This window comes from Eptesicus fuscus, chromosome 1 (genome assembly GCF_027574615.1).
Source record: "Eptesicus fuscus isolate TK198812 chromosome 1, DD_ASM_mEF_20220401, whole genome shotgun sequence".
Lineage (NCBI taxonomy): Eukaryota > Metazoa > Chordata > Mammalia > Chiroptera > Vespertilionidae > Eptesicus > Eptesicus fuscus.
Genome location: NC_072473.1, coordinates 70,774,597 through 70,787,837, shown reverse-complemented (window position 1 = coordinate 70,787,837; position 13,241 = coordinate 70,774,597).

Here is a 13,241-nt window from a genome sequence, read left to right as displayed (position 1 = left end):
TAGTTTTTCCCAGGTAACCATGTACCATAAAAGACTTTGTCTAATTATTGATCAAGGAAGTATTTATTGTTTATCCATTATGCTTTGTGCTAGAAACACAAAGATGATTTGCTGTCTGACATCTCACAGCCTAGGGATGGGGGTAGGGTAGGGGGCAACCATGTAAGCTGATAATTATAATAAACTGCTTATGTGGCAAATGCTATAATTAAAGTTTAACCAGAAGACTAGGAGAGAACACAGTGGAAAACAATTAATTCTATCTAAGAACATGCAAAGATTTCAGAGAGAAAAGCTCAGAGTGAGCAGAAGGAAGGAGATAATAAAGATCAGAGCACAAATAAATGACATAGATACAAAAAAAGTACAAAAGATCAATGAAACCAAGAGCTGGTTCTTTGAAAGGGTAAACAAGATTGATGAACCAAGAGCCAGGCTCACCAAGAAACAAAGACAGAGGATCCAAATAAACAAAATCAGAAATGAAAGGGGCAAAATAACAACAGACCCCGCTGAAATACAAAGGATTGTTAAAAAATACTATGAACAACTCTATTCTAACAAACTAGACAACCTAGAGGAAATGGACACATTCCTAGAAAAATACAACCTTCCAAAACTCAATCAGGAAGATTCTAAAATTTTCAATAGGCCGATAACTATGGAAGAAATTGAAGCAGTCATCAAAAAGCTTCCAGCAAACAAAAGCCCGGGGCCAGACAGCTTCACAGGGGAGTTTTACCAAACATTCAAGGAAGAACTGAAACCTGTCCTCAGCAGACTATTCCAAAAAAATTCAAGAGGAAGGAACACTTCCAAGCTCACTCTATGAAGCCAGCATCACTCTAATACCAAAACCAAATAAAGACAACACAATGAAAGAGAATTACAGGCCAATATCCCTCATGAACATAGATGACAAAATCCTCAACAAAATTCTAGCAAATCAGATCCAGCAGTACATCAGAAAGTTCATACACCATGACCAAGTAGGATTTATCCTGGGGATGCAAGGATGGTACAATATCCACAAATCAATAAACGTGATACATCACATAAAGAAATTGAGAGATAAATATCACATAGTCATCAATTGATGCAGAAAAAGCATTTGACAAAATCCAACAACCTTTCTTGATAAAAACTCTCAGCAAGGTGGGAATAGAAGGATCATATCTCAACATAATAGAAGCCATATAGGACAAATCCACAGCCCACATCATACTCAATGGGCAAAAACTAAAACTATTTCCCTTAAGAACAGGAACAAGACAGGGATGCCCACTTTCACCACTCCTGTTTGACATAGTACTAGAAATACTAGCCTTTGCGATCAAACAAGAAGAAGAAATAAAAGGAAAGAAGAAGTAAAACTGTCCTTATTCACAGATGACATGATACTGTACATAGAAAACCCTAAAGATGCCATCAAAAAATTATTAGACTTAATAAATGAATTCGGCAATGTAGCAGGATACAAAATTAATGCCAACAAATCTATGACATTTCTATACAGCAATAATGAACTTACAGAAAGAGAGACTAAAAAAGCAATCCCATTTACATCACACCAAAAAAATTAAGATACCTAGGAATAAACTTAACTAAGGAGGTAAAAGACCTATACACAGAAAACTACAAGACACTGAAAAAAGACATAGAGGAAGACATAAACAGATGGAAGAACATACCGTGTTCATGGATTGGTAGAATCAACATCATAAAAATGTCCATACTACCCAAAGCAATCTATAGATTCAATGCACTCCCCATTAAAATACCAATGGCATATTTCACAGACCTAGAAAGAACTCTCCAAAAATTCATCTGGAATAAAAAAAGACCCCGAATAGCCACAGCAATCCTGAGAAAGAACAAAGTAGGTGGGATCTCAATACCAGATTTCAAGCTGTATTACAAAGCCACTGTTCTCAAAACAGCCAGGTACTGGCACAAGAACAGACATATACATCAATGGAATAGAATAGAGAACCCATAAATTGACCCAAACCACTATGCTCAATTAATATTTGACAAAGGAGGCATGAACATACAATGGAGTCAAGACAATCTCTTCAATAAATGGTGTTGGGAAAATTGGACAGATACATGCAAAAAAATGAAACTAGACCACCAACTTACACCATACACAAAAATAAACTCAAAATGGATCAAGGACTTAAACATAAGACGGCAAACCATAAAAATACTAGAGGAATCCACAGACAGCAAAATCTCAGACATATGCCAAAGCAATTTCTTCACTGATACTGCTCCCCGGGCAATGGAAACCAAAGAGAAAATAAACAAATGGACTACATCAAAATAAAAAGCTTTTGCACAGCAAAAGAAACCATCAACAAAACAACAAGAAAGCCCACTGCATGGGACAACATATTTGCCAATGTTATCTCAAATAAGGGTTTAATCTCCAACATTTACAGGGAACTTATACAACTTAACAAAAGGAAGATAAATGATCCCATAAAAGAATGGGCAACGGACCTAAATAGAATCTTTTTGAAAGAAGACAGAAGGAAAGCCAAGAGACATATGAAAACATACTCAAAGTCACTAATCATCTGAGAGATGTAAATCAAAACGACAATGAGATACCATCTAATACCTGTCAGCATGGCTATCATCAACAAATCAACAAAGGACAAGTGCTTGGCGAGGATGCTGAGAAAAAGGAACCCTCATGCACTGCTGGTGGGAATGCAGACTGGTGCAGCCACTGTGGAGAACAGTATGGAGTTTCCTCAAAAAACTAAAAATGGAACTCCCATTTGACCCAGTGATCCCACCTCTAGGACTATATCCCAAGAAGCTAGAAACACCAATCAGAAAGGATATATGCACCCCTATGTTCATAGCAGCACAATTTACCATAGCTAAGATTTGGAAACAGCTTAAGTGCCCATCAGCAGATGAGTGGATTTTAAAAAAACCTGTGGTACATCTACACAATGGAATACTGCTCTGCAGTAAAAAAGAAGGAATTCTTATCATTTGCAACAGCATGGATGTGCCTGGAGAGCATTAAGCTAAGTGAAATAATCCAGGCAGAGAAAGATAAATATCACATGATCTCACTCATTTATGGAATATAATGAACAACATAAACTGAGGAACAAAAAGAGATCCAGAGACAGAGAAGCATCGATTAGACCATCAAATCTCAGAGGGAAGGTAGGGGAGAGTGGGGGTAAGAGGAAGAGATCAACCAAAGGACTTGTATGCATGCATATAAGCCTAACCAATGAACACAGACAACAGGGGGGTGATGGCATGAGTGGAGGGGGGTTGGGGAAGTAATGGGGGGATAAGGACACATATGTAATACCTTAATCAATAAAGAAATTTTAAAAAAAGATTTCTGAGAGACTGTGTTTGAGGGTAATCTTTCCTTAAAATATATTTGTAGCCCTAGCCGGGGTGGCCCAGTGGACAGACCGTCAGCCTGCAGACTGAAGGGTCCCAGGTTCAATTCCAGTCAAGGGCATATACCTCGGTTGCAGGCTCCTCCCTAGCCTGGACCCTGGTCGGGGCAAGTGCAGGAGGCAACCAATCAATGTACTTCTCTCTGTCTTTCCCTCTCTCTTCCACTCTCTCTAAAAAAATCAATGGAAAAATATCTTCAGATGAGGATTAAATAAATAAATAAATAAATAAATAATATTTTTATTGATTTTATTGGGGTGACATTGGTTAATCAAATTATACAGGTTTCAGGGGTACAGTTCTATAATATATCACCTGTATATTGTATTGTGTGTTCACCACTCCAAATTGTTTTCTTCCATCAGCATTTATCTCCCTTTCCCCTCTTCTACCTCTCCCCACCCCACCTTCTCTCTGGTAATTACCATACTGTTATCTGTGTCTATGAGTTTTCTTTTCTTAATCCCTTCACCTTGTTCACACAGCTCCCAACACCCTCCCCTCTAACAGCTGTCATTCTTCCTTCTTTGAGCCTGTTTCTATTTTGTTTGTTTGTTTACTTGCTTCAGTAGATTCCCCAAATAAGTGAAATCATATGGTGCTTGCCTGGCTTATTTCACTTAGCATAATACTCTCCAGGTCCATCCATGAGTGAGTCTTGAAGGATGAGTAGATGTTTGCCTTTTCAGAGAAGGGAAGAAAGGGAGAAGGGCAGGCTCACCAGAGGGATCCATGCAAAAAACCTTAGCATGTTCAAAGTATAATTATAAAGTTCAGTATGGCTAGAGTTAGGAGGTACAGAGATGAAAAAGACATGGTGCCTGCCCCATGAGGAGTTCACATACAGAAAGAACAGATGTGGGGAACATCAGGCTATAAAGTGTTGCTTGCATTAATAATAGAAGTATTAAAAAACATTCTGACCAAAATAATAATAATAATAGAAGTATTGATGGGATGGAATGAAGGGATAGATGAGGTGAGTTCTACCTGGTCAGGTCAGGATCAGTTTCTCCTAGAGGAAATATACTTGAGGTGAGTCACAAAATAGAAGTTGGACTGTCAGTAGACAGAGAAGATAAAACAAAAAGAACATCCTAAACAGCATGAAAATAAAATGTATGATGTGATCAGAATACAAGGCAGGTGCCTTATGGGAAGTAGCAGATGAGGTTGGAAAATGAGGCTGTGGCCAGATTGGGCCGTGCCTTGAATGACAAGCAGAGGCTTCTAGGCTTTGTCTTGTAGACAACAGGGAGGCACTGAAGACTTCGAGCCAGGGAATGACATGACCAGATTTGCATTTTAGAAAGAGCCTCTGGCTGCCTTGTGAAGTGATTCTCCCAGGGAAAGAACTCATTGAGAAGCTGTTACAATAGGCAGGCAGTTGTGGTGAGGATGAAACAGAGAGCATGGCTTTGAGATATACTGAAGAGGTTAAATACATTGGGCTCTGTGATCAACTGGATGTAAAGTGAAGGGTGAGGGAAGTGAAGGAAACAAAGGTTTCTAATTTGGGAGCTGGGTGGATAATGTTGCCAATAGTAAGAGAGAGAAGGAGTAAATTTGGTGTGGTAGGGGGTGAGAGCAGTGTTCCATAATAAGCTATGCTTGAGACACAGTCAGCTTTATATGTTAGTCATTAAGCTTAGAAAAGGAAGATATGAGTGAAAAAATTGGATGTTTAATTTTTTGTTTTTTTCATTGACAGCTTAGTGACTATACACCAATGCTTCCAAATGATAAAAGTGCTGGGCAAAGACATGCAAACCCTGATCCAAAGGGCAGGAAGTAAGCATCTTTAATTCCTGATGCTGATGATTTAATAACCATCATTTTTAGTCTTTATTTCAGTGGTACCCAACACTTTAGGTATAAGAAAGTGTCCCTTCTTAAGATTAAAAAAAAATCGCACTTCACCCACTCATACCTATAATAGTAGCTGTATTTTTAGTACATACAGAGTGAGAAAAACACTTACCTATTTTTTAAATGATAGAATTATTATTATTCCTCACCCAAGGATATTTTCCAATTGAATTTTTAGAGAGAGGGGAAGGGAGGGAGAGGAGGGGGAGAGAGAGAGAGAAACATTGGCACGAGAGAGACACATCAATTGGTTGCCTCCTGCACATGCCACAAGAGGGACCAGGGACAAACCTGCAACCAAGATACGTGCTCTTGGCCAGGAATCAAACCTGAGACCCTTCAGTCTGTGGGCTGATGCTCTAACCACTGAACACCAGCCAGGGCAACACTTATTCATTTAAAGATCTATAGACTCCTTGCATTAACCTTTTGCACTCGGATTTCGAGTGTGACTCGACACGGTTAGCATCAGTAGCAGCTCGAGAAAAAAGCAAGCGAGTGCAAAGGGTTAAATACTCTTCCCTCCACTCAGGGGTCTATGGTCCAAACATTGGGAATTACTACAGATCATGAAGGTGCAAAAATTTATGAACACTTTTAGTCAAATTCCCTAGATATTACACATCTACATAGCTCCTCATCCCCAAAGAGATTCCCCAAAGAATAGTTTAAAAGGTGGCTCCCCTCTAATCCAACACCAACATAAAAGAATTAGTACCTCAGGTAAAATTGAAGTATTGCTAAGAATGTGTTATAAGAATGAAACTACAAAAGGCTTGTTTTCAGACCTCTTTTTATATTAACATTTTCATTTTTGCCAATTACACAAGTAGTGCATGTTTTTCATAGAAAAACTGGAAAACACAAAAATTATAAGGATGCAAATAAAACTAATCTATAATAAATACTACCATCCAGAAATAACCATTACTAGCAGGCATGAAGCCTTACATAGTTTTACTATGAAAAATACATACACACACTTTAAAAATAAAATTGTCATCATAGGAAACATATATATATATATATATATATATATATATATACACATACATACACACACACACACACACACACACACACACACACACACACACTAGAGGCCCAGTGCACGAAATTCGTGCACGGGGGGGGGGGTGTGTCCCTCAGCCCAGCCTGCACTCTCTCCAATCTGGGACCCCTTGAGGGATGTCTGACAGCCCATTTAGGCCCTATCCTACCGGGGTCGGACCTAAACGGGCAGTTGGACATCCCTCTCACAATCCAGGACTGCTGGCTCCCAACTGCTCGCCTGCCTGCCTTCCTGATTGCCCCTAACCGCTTCTGCCTGCCAGCCTGATCACCCCTAACAACTCCCTTGCCAGCCTGATTGATGCCTAACTGCTCCCCTGCCAGCCTGTTTGCCCCTAACTGCCCTCCCCTGCAGGCCTGGTCACCCCTAACTGCTCTCCCCTGCAGGCTTGGGTCTCCCCCAATTGCCCTTCCCTGCAGGCCCGGTCCCCCCCAACTGCCCTCCCCTGCAGGCGTGATCGCCCCCAACTGCCCTCCCCTGCAGGCCTAGTCCTCCCCAACTGCTCTCCCCTGCAGGCCTGGGTCTCCCCCAACTGCCCTTCCCTGCAGGCCCGGTCCCCCCCCAACTGCCCTCCCCTGCAGGCGTGATCGCCCCCAACTGCCCTCCCCTGCAGGCCTAGTCTTCCCCAACTGCTCTCCCCTGCAGGCCTGGGTCTCCCCCAACTGCCCTTCCCTGCAGGCCCGGTCACCCCCAGTTGCCTTTCCCTTGCAGGCGTGATCGCCCCCAACTGCCCTCCCTTGCAGGCCTGGTCCCTCCCAACTGCCCTCCCCTGCTGACCCTCTAGTGGCGGCCGTCTTGTGTCCACATGTGGGCAGCCATCTTTGACCACATGGGGGCAGCCATCTTGTGTGTTGGAGTGATGGTCAATTTGCATATTACTCTTTTATTAGATAGAATATATCTAATAAATGGGGAGATATGGACACATGTAATACCTTAATCAATAAAAAATGGAAAAAAATAAATTTTGTATTATGCCTTTTTTCATTTGCCATTTATATCACAATCACTTTAGAATATCACTAACTATTCCTCTAAAACATGATTTTCTAATGACAGCAAACATGATAGAGTGGTATTGCTGAGGCCATGGGCTTTGGCATCAGACAAACTTAGAGTCAAATTCATACTATTCAACCAAATAGCAGTGTGGTGTGGGACAAATTCATCTCTCTGAACTTCAGTGTCATCTGCAAATTTGGGATGACAACAATACTTCCCTCATAGAATTGTACTAATGATTAAAATTGTTCTAATGACTCAAAAAGATAGATACAGAAGCAGTAAAGCATCAAACAGACTGTCAAATTACAGCGGGAAAGTTGCGGGGGTTGGGGGGTGGCAAAGATAAGAGATCAACCGAAGGACTTGTATGCATGCATATAAGCATAACCAATGGATGCAAGACACTGGGAGGTGAGGGCATGTATGGGAGTGGGGTGGGGGACAATGGGGAGATATGGACACATGTAATACCTTAATCAATAAAAAATTTTGAAAAAAAATTGTTCTAATGACTAAAACTTAGCATAGTGTCTGGAAATAGTTCACTGTTCAATAAATGTCAGCTGTAATCATTATTGTATACTATTTCATTGAATGGATATATCATTACAGTTAGACATAAGATACACTATAATGAACAGCCATGTGAATATTTGTAATTCTTTCCTTGGGATAATTTCCTAGAAGGGAGAATTCCTGGATCAAAGGGTATGAACCAATTTCAGCTGTGATGCATATTTCTAAATTGCTCTAGAAAAAAAGATCACTTTATACCACCACAGGCAATGTATGAGAGTGCCAGTTTCCCAGCACACTTGCCAACAGTGAAATACTGTAATCTTATTTTTAAAATATCTTTGCCAAATTTGTAAGTGATGATGGCATCTTGAGGATTGCTTTGTATTTCCTAATTTTTTTAGAGATGTTTAACTCTACCCCTACATTTTTTGTGGCCAGGTATATTTCTTATGTCACAAACTATCTCTTTTTCTCTTTTGAGATTCACTTACAGATTAACTTCCTGATGTATAATTGTTCACAAACAAAAATAAACCAAACCCAGGAGTTAGAGAACTTGGAGCTTCCAATCCCAATGCAGGCAGCAATATATTTCTTCTGGTTCTTGCATGACTAGCCTCGGGTGTTTTCAGACTTTGCCACTGACTGTGACTTCAAGTCATTTCACCTCTCCAGACCTTGGTTTGTTAATTTATAAAATGTTAATGTTTTAGAGTTGTCACACATTAAAACCTTAGCATTCTTTGTATTTGTATAGCATGCTTTGTATCCTGCTGTACTGTCTTTCTTGATCCTCAGTGCAACCTGGTAAGGTTGGCCCAACCAGAATTATGATCCCACCTGACAGATGAAGATGCTGAGACATAAGTGAACCTGAGCCTCCTGACTCCTAGCCAGTACTCTTTGTTCTACACAAAGAATATTCTTTCTAACCTTCTATCTCCATCCTGTCCCTAATTACCATCTGTACATACTGATTCTCTTCCTATTCCTCCGTCCAATTTTCAGAGGCTATGAGGAAATAGAGATGAATCCAACTTGGTCCCCAACTGGTCAAGTTTAGGAAATAAGACATATAAACAAAAAAGAAGTATAAATTAAGAGAGAAAATGATTTGCACCTTAAGTGGGACAAGAAAGCATGCAATGAGAGAACACAGAGGAAGAAGTGTTCACCTTAAGTTGAAGGGACTTAGGGTGTATTTATGGAAGAGGTGCTTTTGATGTAAGGTGAGAAAGAATATGTGGATGCACAGAGTACTGTGGAGGATGCTTTTGGGGTGGAACTAACTCTTCTGTGCTCTCTTCTAAGGGTCCTGATGGATATCAAGCTGTGGCTTTTTTCCACTAGGAATACTCTTCCTGGTTCTCAAAGTTACACAGAGGAGGCCCTTACAGGAGGTTTGTGGGGAGACATGGTTCCTCTTGGGCAGAGATAAAAGCTTTAAAAACACATGGGAAATATCAGTATTTCAGCATGAAAGCAAGATTGTTGGCTCATTGAGGACAAAGTCCATGTCTGATATTTATTTCTATCCCACATATTTTTAGCATAGTGCAGGGCACATAGCAGGCACTCAGTGAATGTTTCCTGGGTTGATTTATTGAATTGAAATCCAATTAGGTAAATGTATAGACTTTAACGTTATAGGTACAAATGCTAGGAATCACAAAGAGAAAGGTTTGGGATATACATATTTCCTTGCATTTCTGTGAAATGATGTATGCAGAATGTTAGCATTTGAAGCAAGACTTGAAATGGTAAAAACAAAAACAACCTGCAAACAACCAAAATGTTCATTAATAGAGGACTAATTAAATAAATGTGTGTCCATACAATGGAATTCTATATACCTATTAAAAACAGAATTAGAGGAGGAAGATGGCCGACTGCAAGATAGTGTGTGAGTGAGTGAACGAAAAGAGAGTGTGTGGTCGCATAGGGAGTGTATATTTGTGAGTGAGGGACAGCTATAGTCCAAGGGACTGTTGGGGATTGCCAGAACGCGTTCCCCTGACTGGGCATCCTCCACTGCTGCTGAAATCTCTCCTGGAGCAACTGGCTCTGATGCAGAGACCATGCCATCTTGAAGGGGAGAATGGCTGTGATTGGAAGCCTATACATCCAGTACTCTACAACCACAACACCCAAGGACCAGCTGCGAACCCAGGAACACCGGATCTCAAGCAGCGCAAATACACGGACTCGGATGAGCTCTACACCTTCTCATGGAAAGGTCAGATTTTGCCTATGGAAAGATGAGGTCTGCGATCCAGGCTGGAGAAACGCACACAACAGGAGCTAGAGGTTCCAGGGAAGTCGGCGCCCCACAAAATCCTCGGCTGTTGGGGCTAGCATGATCCACGAATGTGGAAGGGTATCCACAGGGCTGCTAGCAGAAGGGAACTCTAAAAAGCAACCCATAGCTGGACTGGGCACAAAACGCAGCCTGAAATTTTAACAGTGTGCTGGCTGCTTAGTGCTAGAGATATTCACAGAATTGTGCGCAGTGCCAGAGGGTAAAAGTCATGAGTTCTCACACTTACTCTGGCTCTTTTTGTCTCTTTAAATCCTTCCTTTTGATTACTAAGCCCAGTACATAGGATCACCCAATTGGGGACACTCTCAGAGACTGCAGGGGAAAGTTGTTTTTGTGGAATCTGGGGATCAGAGTGGGGAGTAACGATTAGAGAGTGAGCTCTGGGGCAGTCCATTCTCCCAAACCAGTATTAAATGCAACAGGGGGAAAAAAATATAAATACTGGATAGAGAGGACTAATAGCCCCAGAGGTCAATCCAGAAACACTGCCACCCAGGGTTGAATCACAAACTGACTCTTGTGTAAACACAAATAAAGGAGTCTAAGAAACAAAAAATACAGCCTGCTGGAAAATCAGGACTGTGGCTTACAACACTGAGGAGCAGTGGAAAGCAGGGAACTTCAATACTGTCCTGACTACCAGACAGGAAACAGGCGTGCCAAACAGAACAGAAGAAGTGAATGACCTTCACTACTGCACATTTTTATTTTTTCATCTTTTACTTAAGAAACTAAATTATTTTCTTTTTTCCTCACTTGATTTTACCTTTATAATTATTATCAGTACTAATACTACTACTATTTTACCTTTTTTAAAAAAATGTCATTTTATTTTTCTCTTTATTTTATTTTGGGATTAGTGTTCTACAATTTATTTTCATTTTTCCTTTAGCATCATTTTACTCTATCTCAACTTTACCTTTATGGAAACACTCTCTTCCTCAATTTTCTCCTTTTGTTGCCCTGTCTCTCTTACCTTATTCTTGCTTTAGATTTTCCCCATTGTTTCTTTTTAGCCTCTGTTAAAATTCACCATATTCATGTATCTAATTTCTGATACCCTGCTCTAAGTTCATATACACCTCTCTCTTCTCTTTCTTCACTATCCAAATTTTTTTTTCTCTCTAACCTTTTTGTTGTTGTTGTTGTTATTGTTTTTTTGTTCTGTTTTGGCTTGTTGTTCTAGGTTTTTTTGTTCTATTTTGTTTTGTTTTGTCTTGCTTTCTCACTGTCCTATTTTTGTTGTTTGCTTGATTGTTGATTAGATTGGTTATTGTTGTACTTGTTTGTGAGATTGTTACTCTTTTTTTTGTTTTTGTTTGTTTATTTGCTGTGTTTTTCCTCTCCTCGCTTGTTATTAGTTGTTGCTTATAGTTTGCATTGATCTTTCGGTGTTTGTTGTTTGCATCTTTTGGGATGAGTGATTGTTCTATTGAGTTTTCTCCCCATATAAATACCCCCCCCTTCTTGTTTATTCTCGTTCTTTTCTCTCTTAACTTTTTTCCTTTTCTCAATATAATTTTTGCACTCTTTTGTTTCTTTTTCTCTTATCCCCTAACTCACACAAATCCAAGAAGCTCACAGAGTCCCAAACAAAATGAACCCCAAAAGACCAACGCTGAGGCACATTATAATTAAATTGGTAAACACCAACAACAAAGTAAGAATTTTAAAAACAGCCAGAGAGAGACAGAAAGTTACCTAGAAAGGATCCCCCATCAGACTAGCAACTGATTTCTCAACAGAAACACATCAGGCAAGAAGGGAATGGAATGAAATATACAAAGTCATGCAAAGGAAGGGTCTGAATCCAAGAATACTGTACCCAGCAAGGCTATGAATCAAAATTTAGGGGGAAATTAGGAGCTTCACAGACAAAAAAAAACACACACAAAGGGAGTTTATTACCAATAAACCAGCAATGCAAGAAATGCTAAAGGGTCTGCTATAAAAAGAAGAAATAGAAAGCGAAGAAGAAACAAAGGCATAAAGAGAAAAAATGGTGACAAACAAGTACCTATCAATAATAACTTTAAATGTAAATGCATTAAATGCCCCAATCAAAAGACATAGGGTAGCAGAGTGGATAAGAAAACATGATTCCTATATCTGCTGTCTACAGGAAACCCACGTCAGAAAAAAAGGACTCACACAGATGATGGTGAAGGGATGAAAAAAGGTTTTTCAGGTGAATGGAAATGAAAAAAAATCTGGGGTAGCAGTACTTATATCTGAAAAATTAGATCTCAAAGTGAAGGACATAACAAGAGATAAGGAAGGCCACTTCATAATATTAAAGGGAGAAATCCAACAATAAGAAATAACTCTGGTAAACATATACACACCCAATATGGGAGCACCCAAATACATAAAAAAATATCCTGGAGGATATCTAGAGAGAGATTAACAGCAATACAATCATAGTAGGGGACTTTAATATCCCACTATCACCATTGGACAAATCCTCTAAACAAAAAATCAGCAAAGAAACATCAATCCTAAATGACTCACTAGACCAGATGCAATGAATTGACATCTTCAGAACATTTCACCTTAAAGCCACAGAATATACATTCTTCTCAAGTGCACATGGGTCATTTTCAAAGAGAGACCACATATTGGATCACAGGCAAAGTCTCTTCAAATTGAGGAAGATAGAAATCATATCAAGCATCTTCTCAGATCACAATGGCAGAAAATTAGAAATCAACTACAATAAAAAAATTAAACACCTGGAGACTAAATAGCATGCAATTAAACAATTACTGGGTTACCAGAGAGATCAAAGAAGAAATAAAAAGCATCATGGCAACAAACAACAATGAAAACACAACAATTCAAAATCTATGGGACACAATGAAAGCAGTCTTGAGAGGGAAATTTATAGCTCTACAAGCCTACAGCAAAAAACAAGAAACAATGGTAATAAAATACCTAACCATACAACTCAAAGAGTTAGAAAGAGAGCAACAAGAAAAGCCCAGTGTAAGCAGAAGGAAGGAAATAATAAAG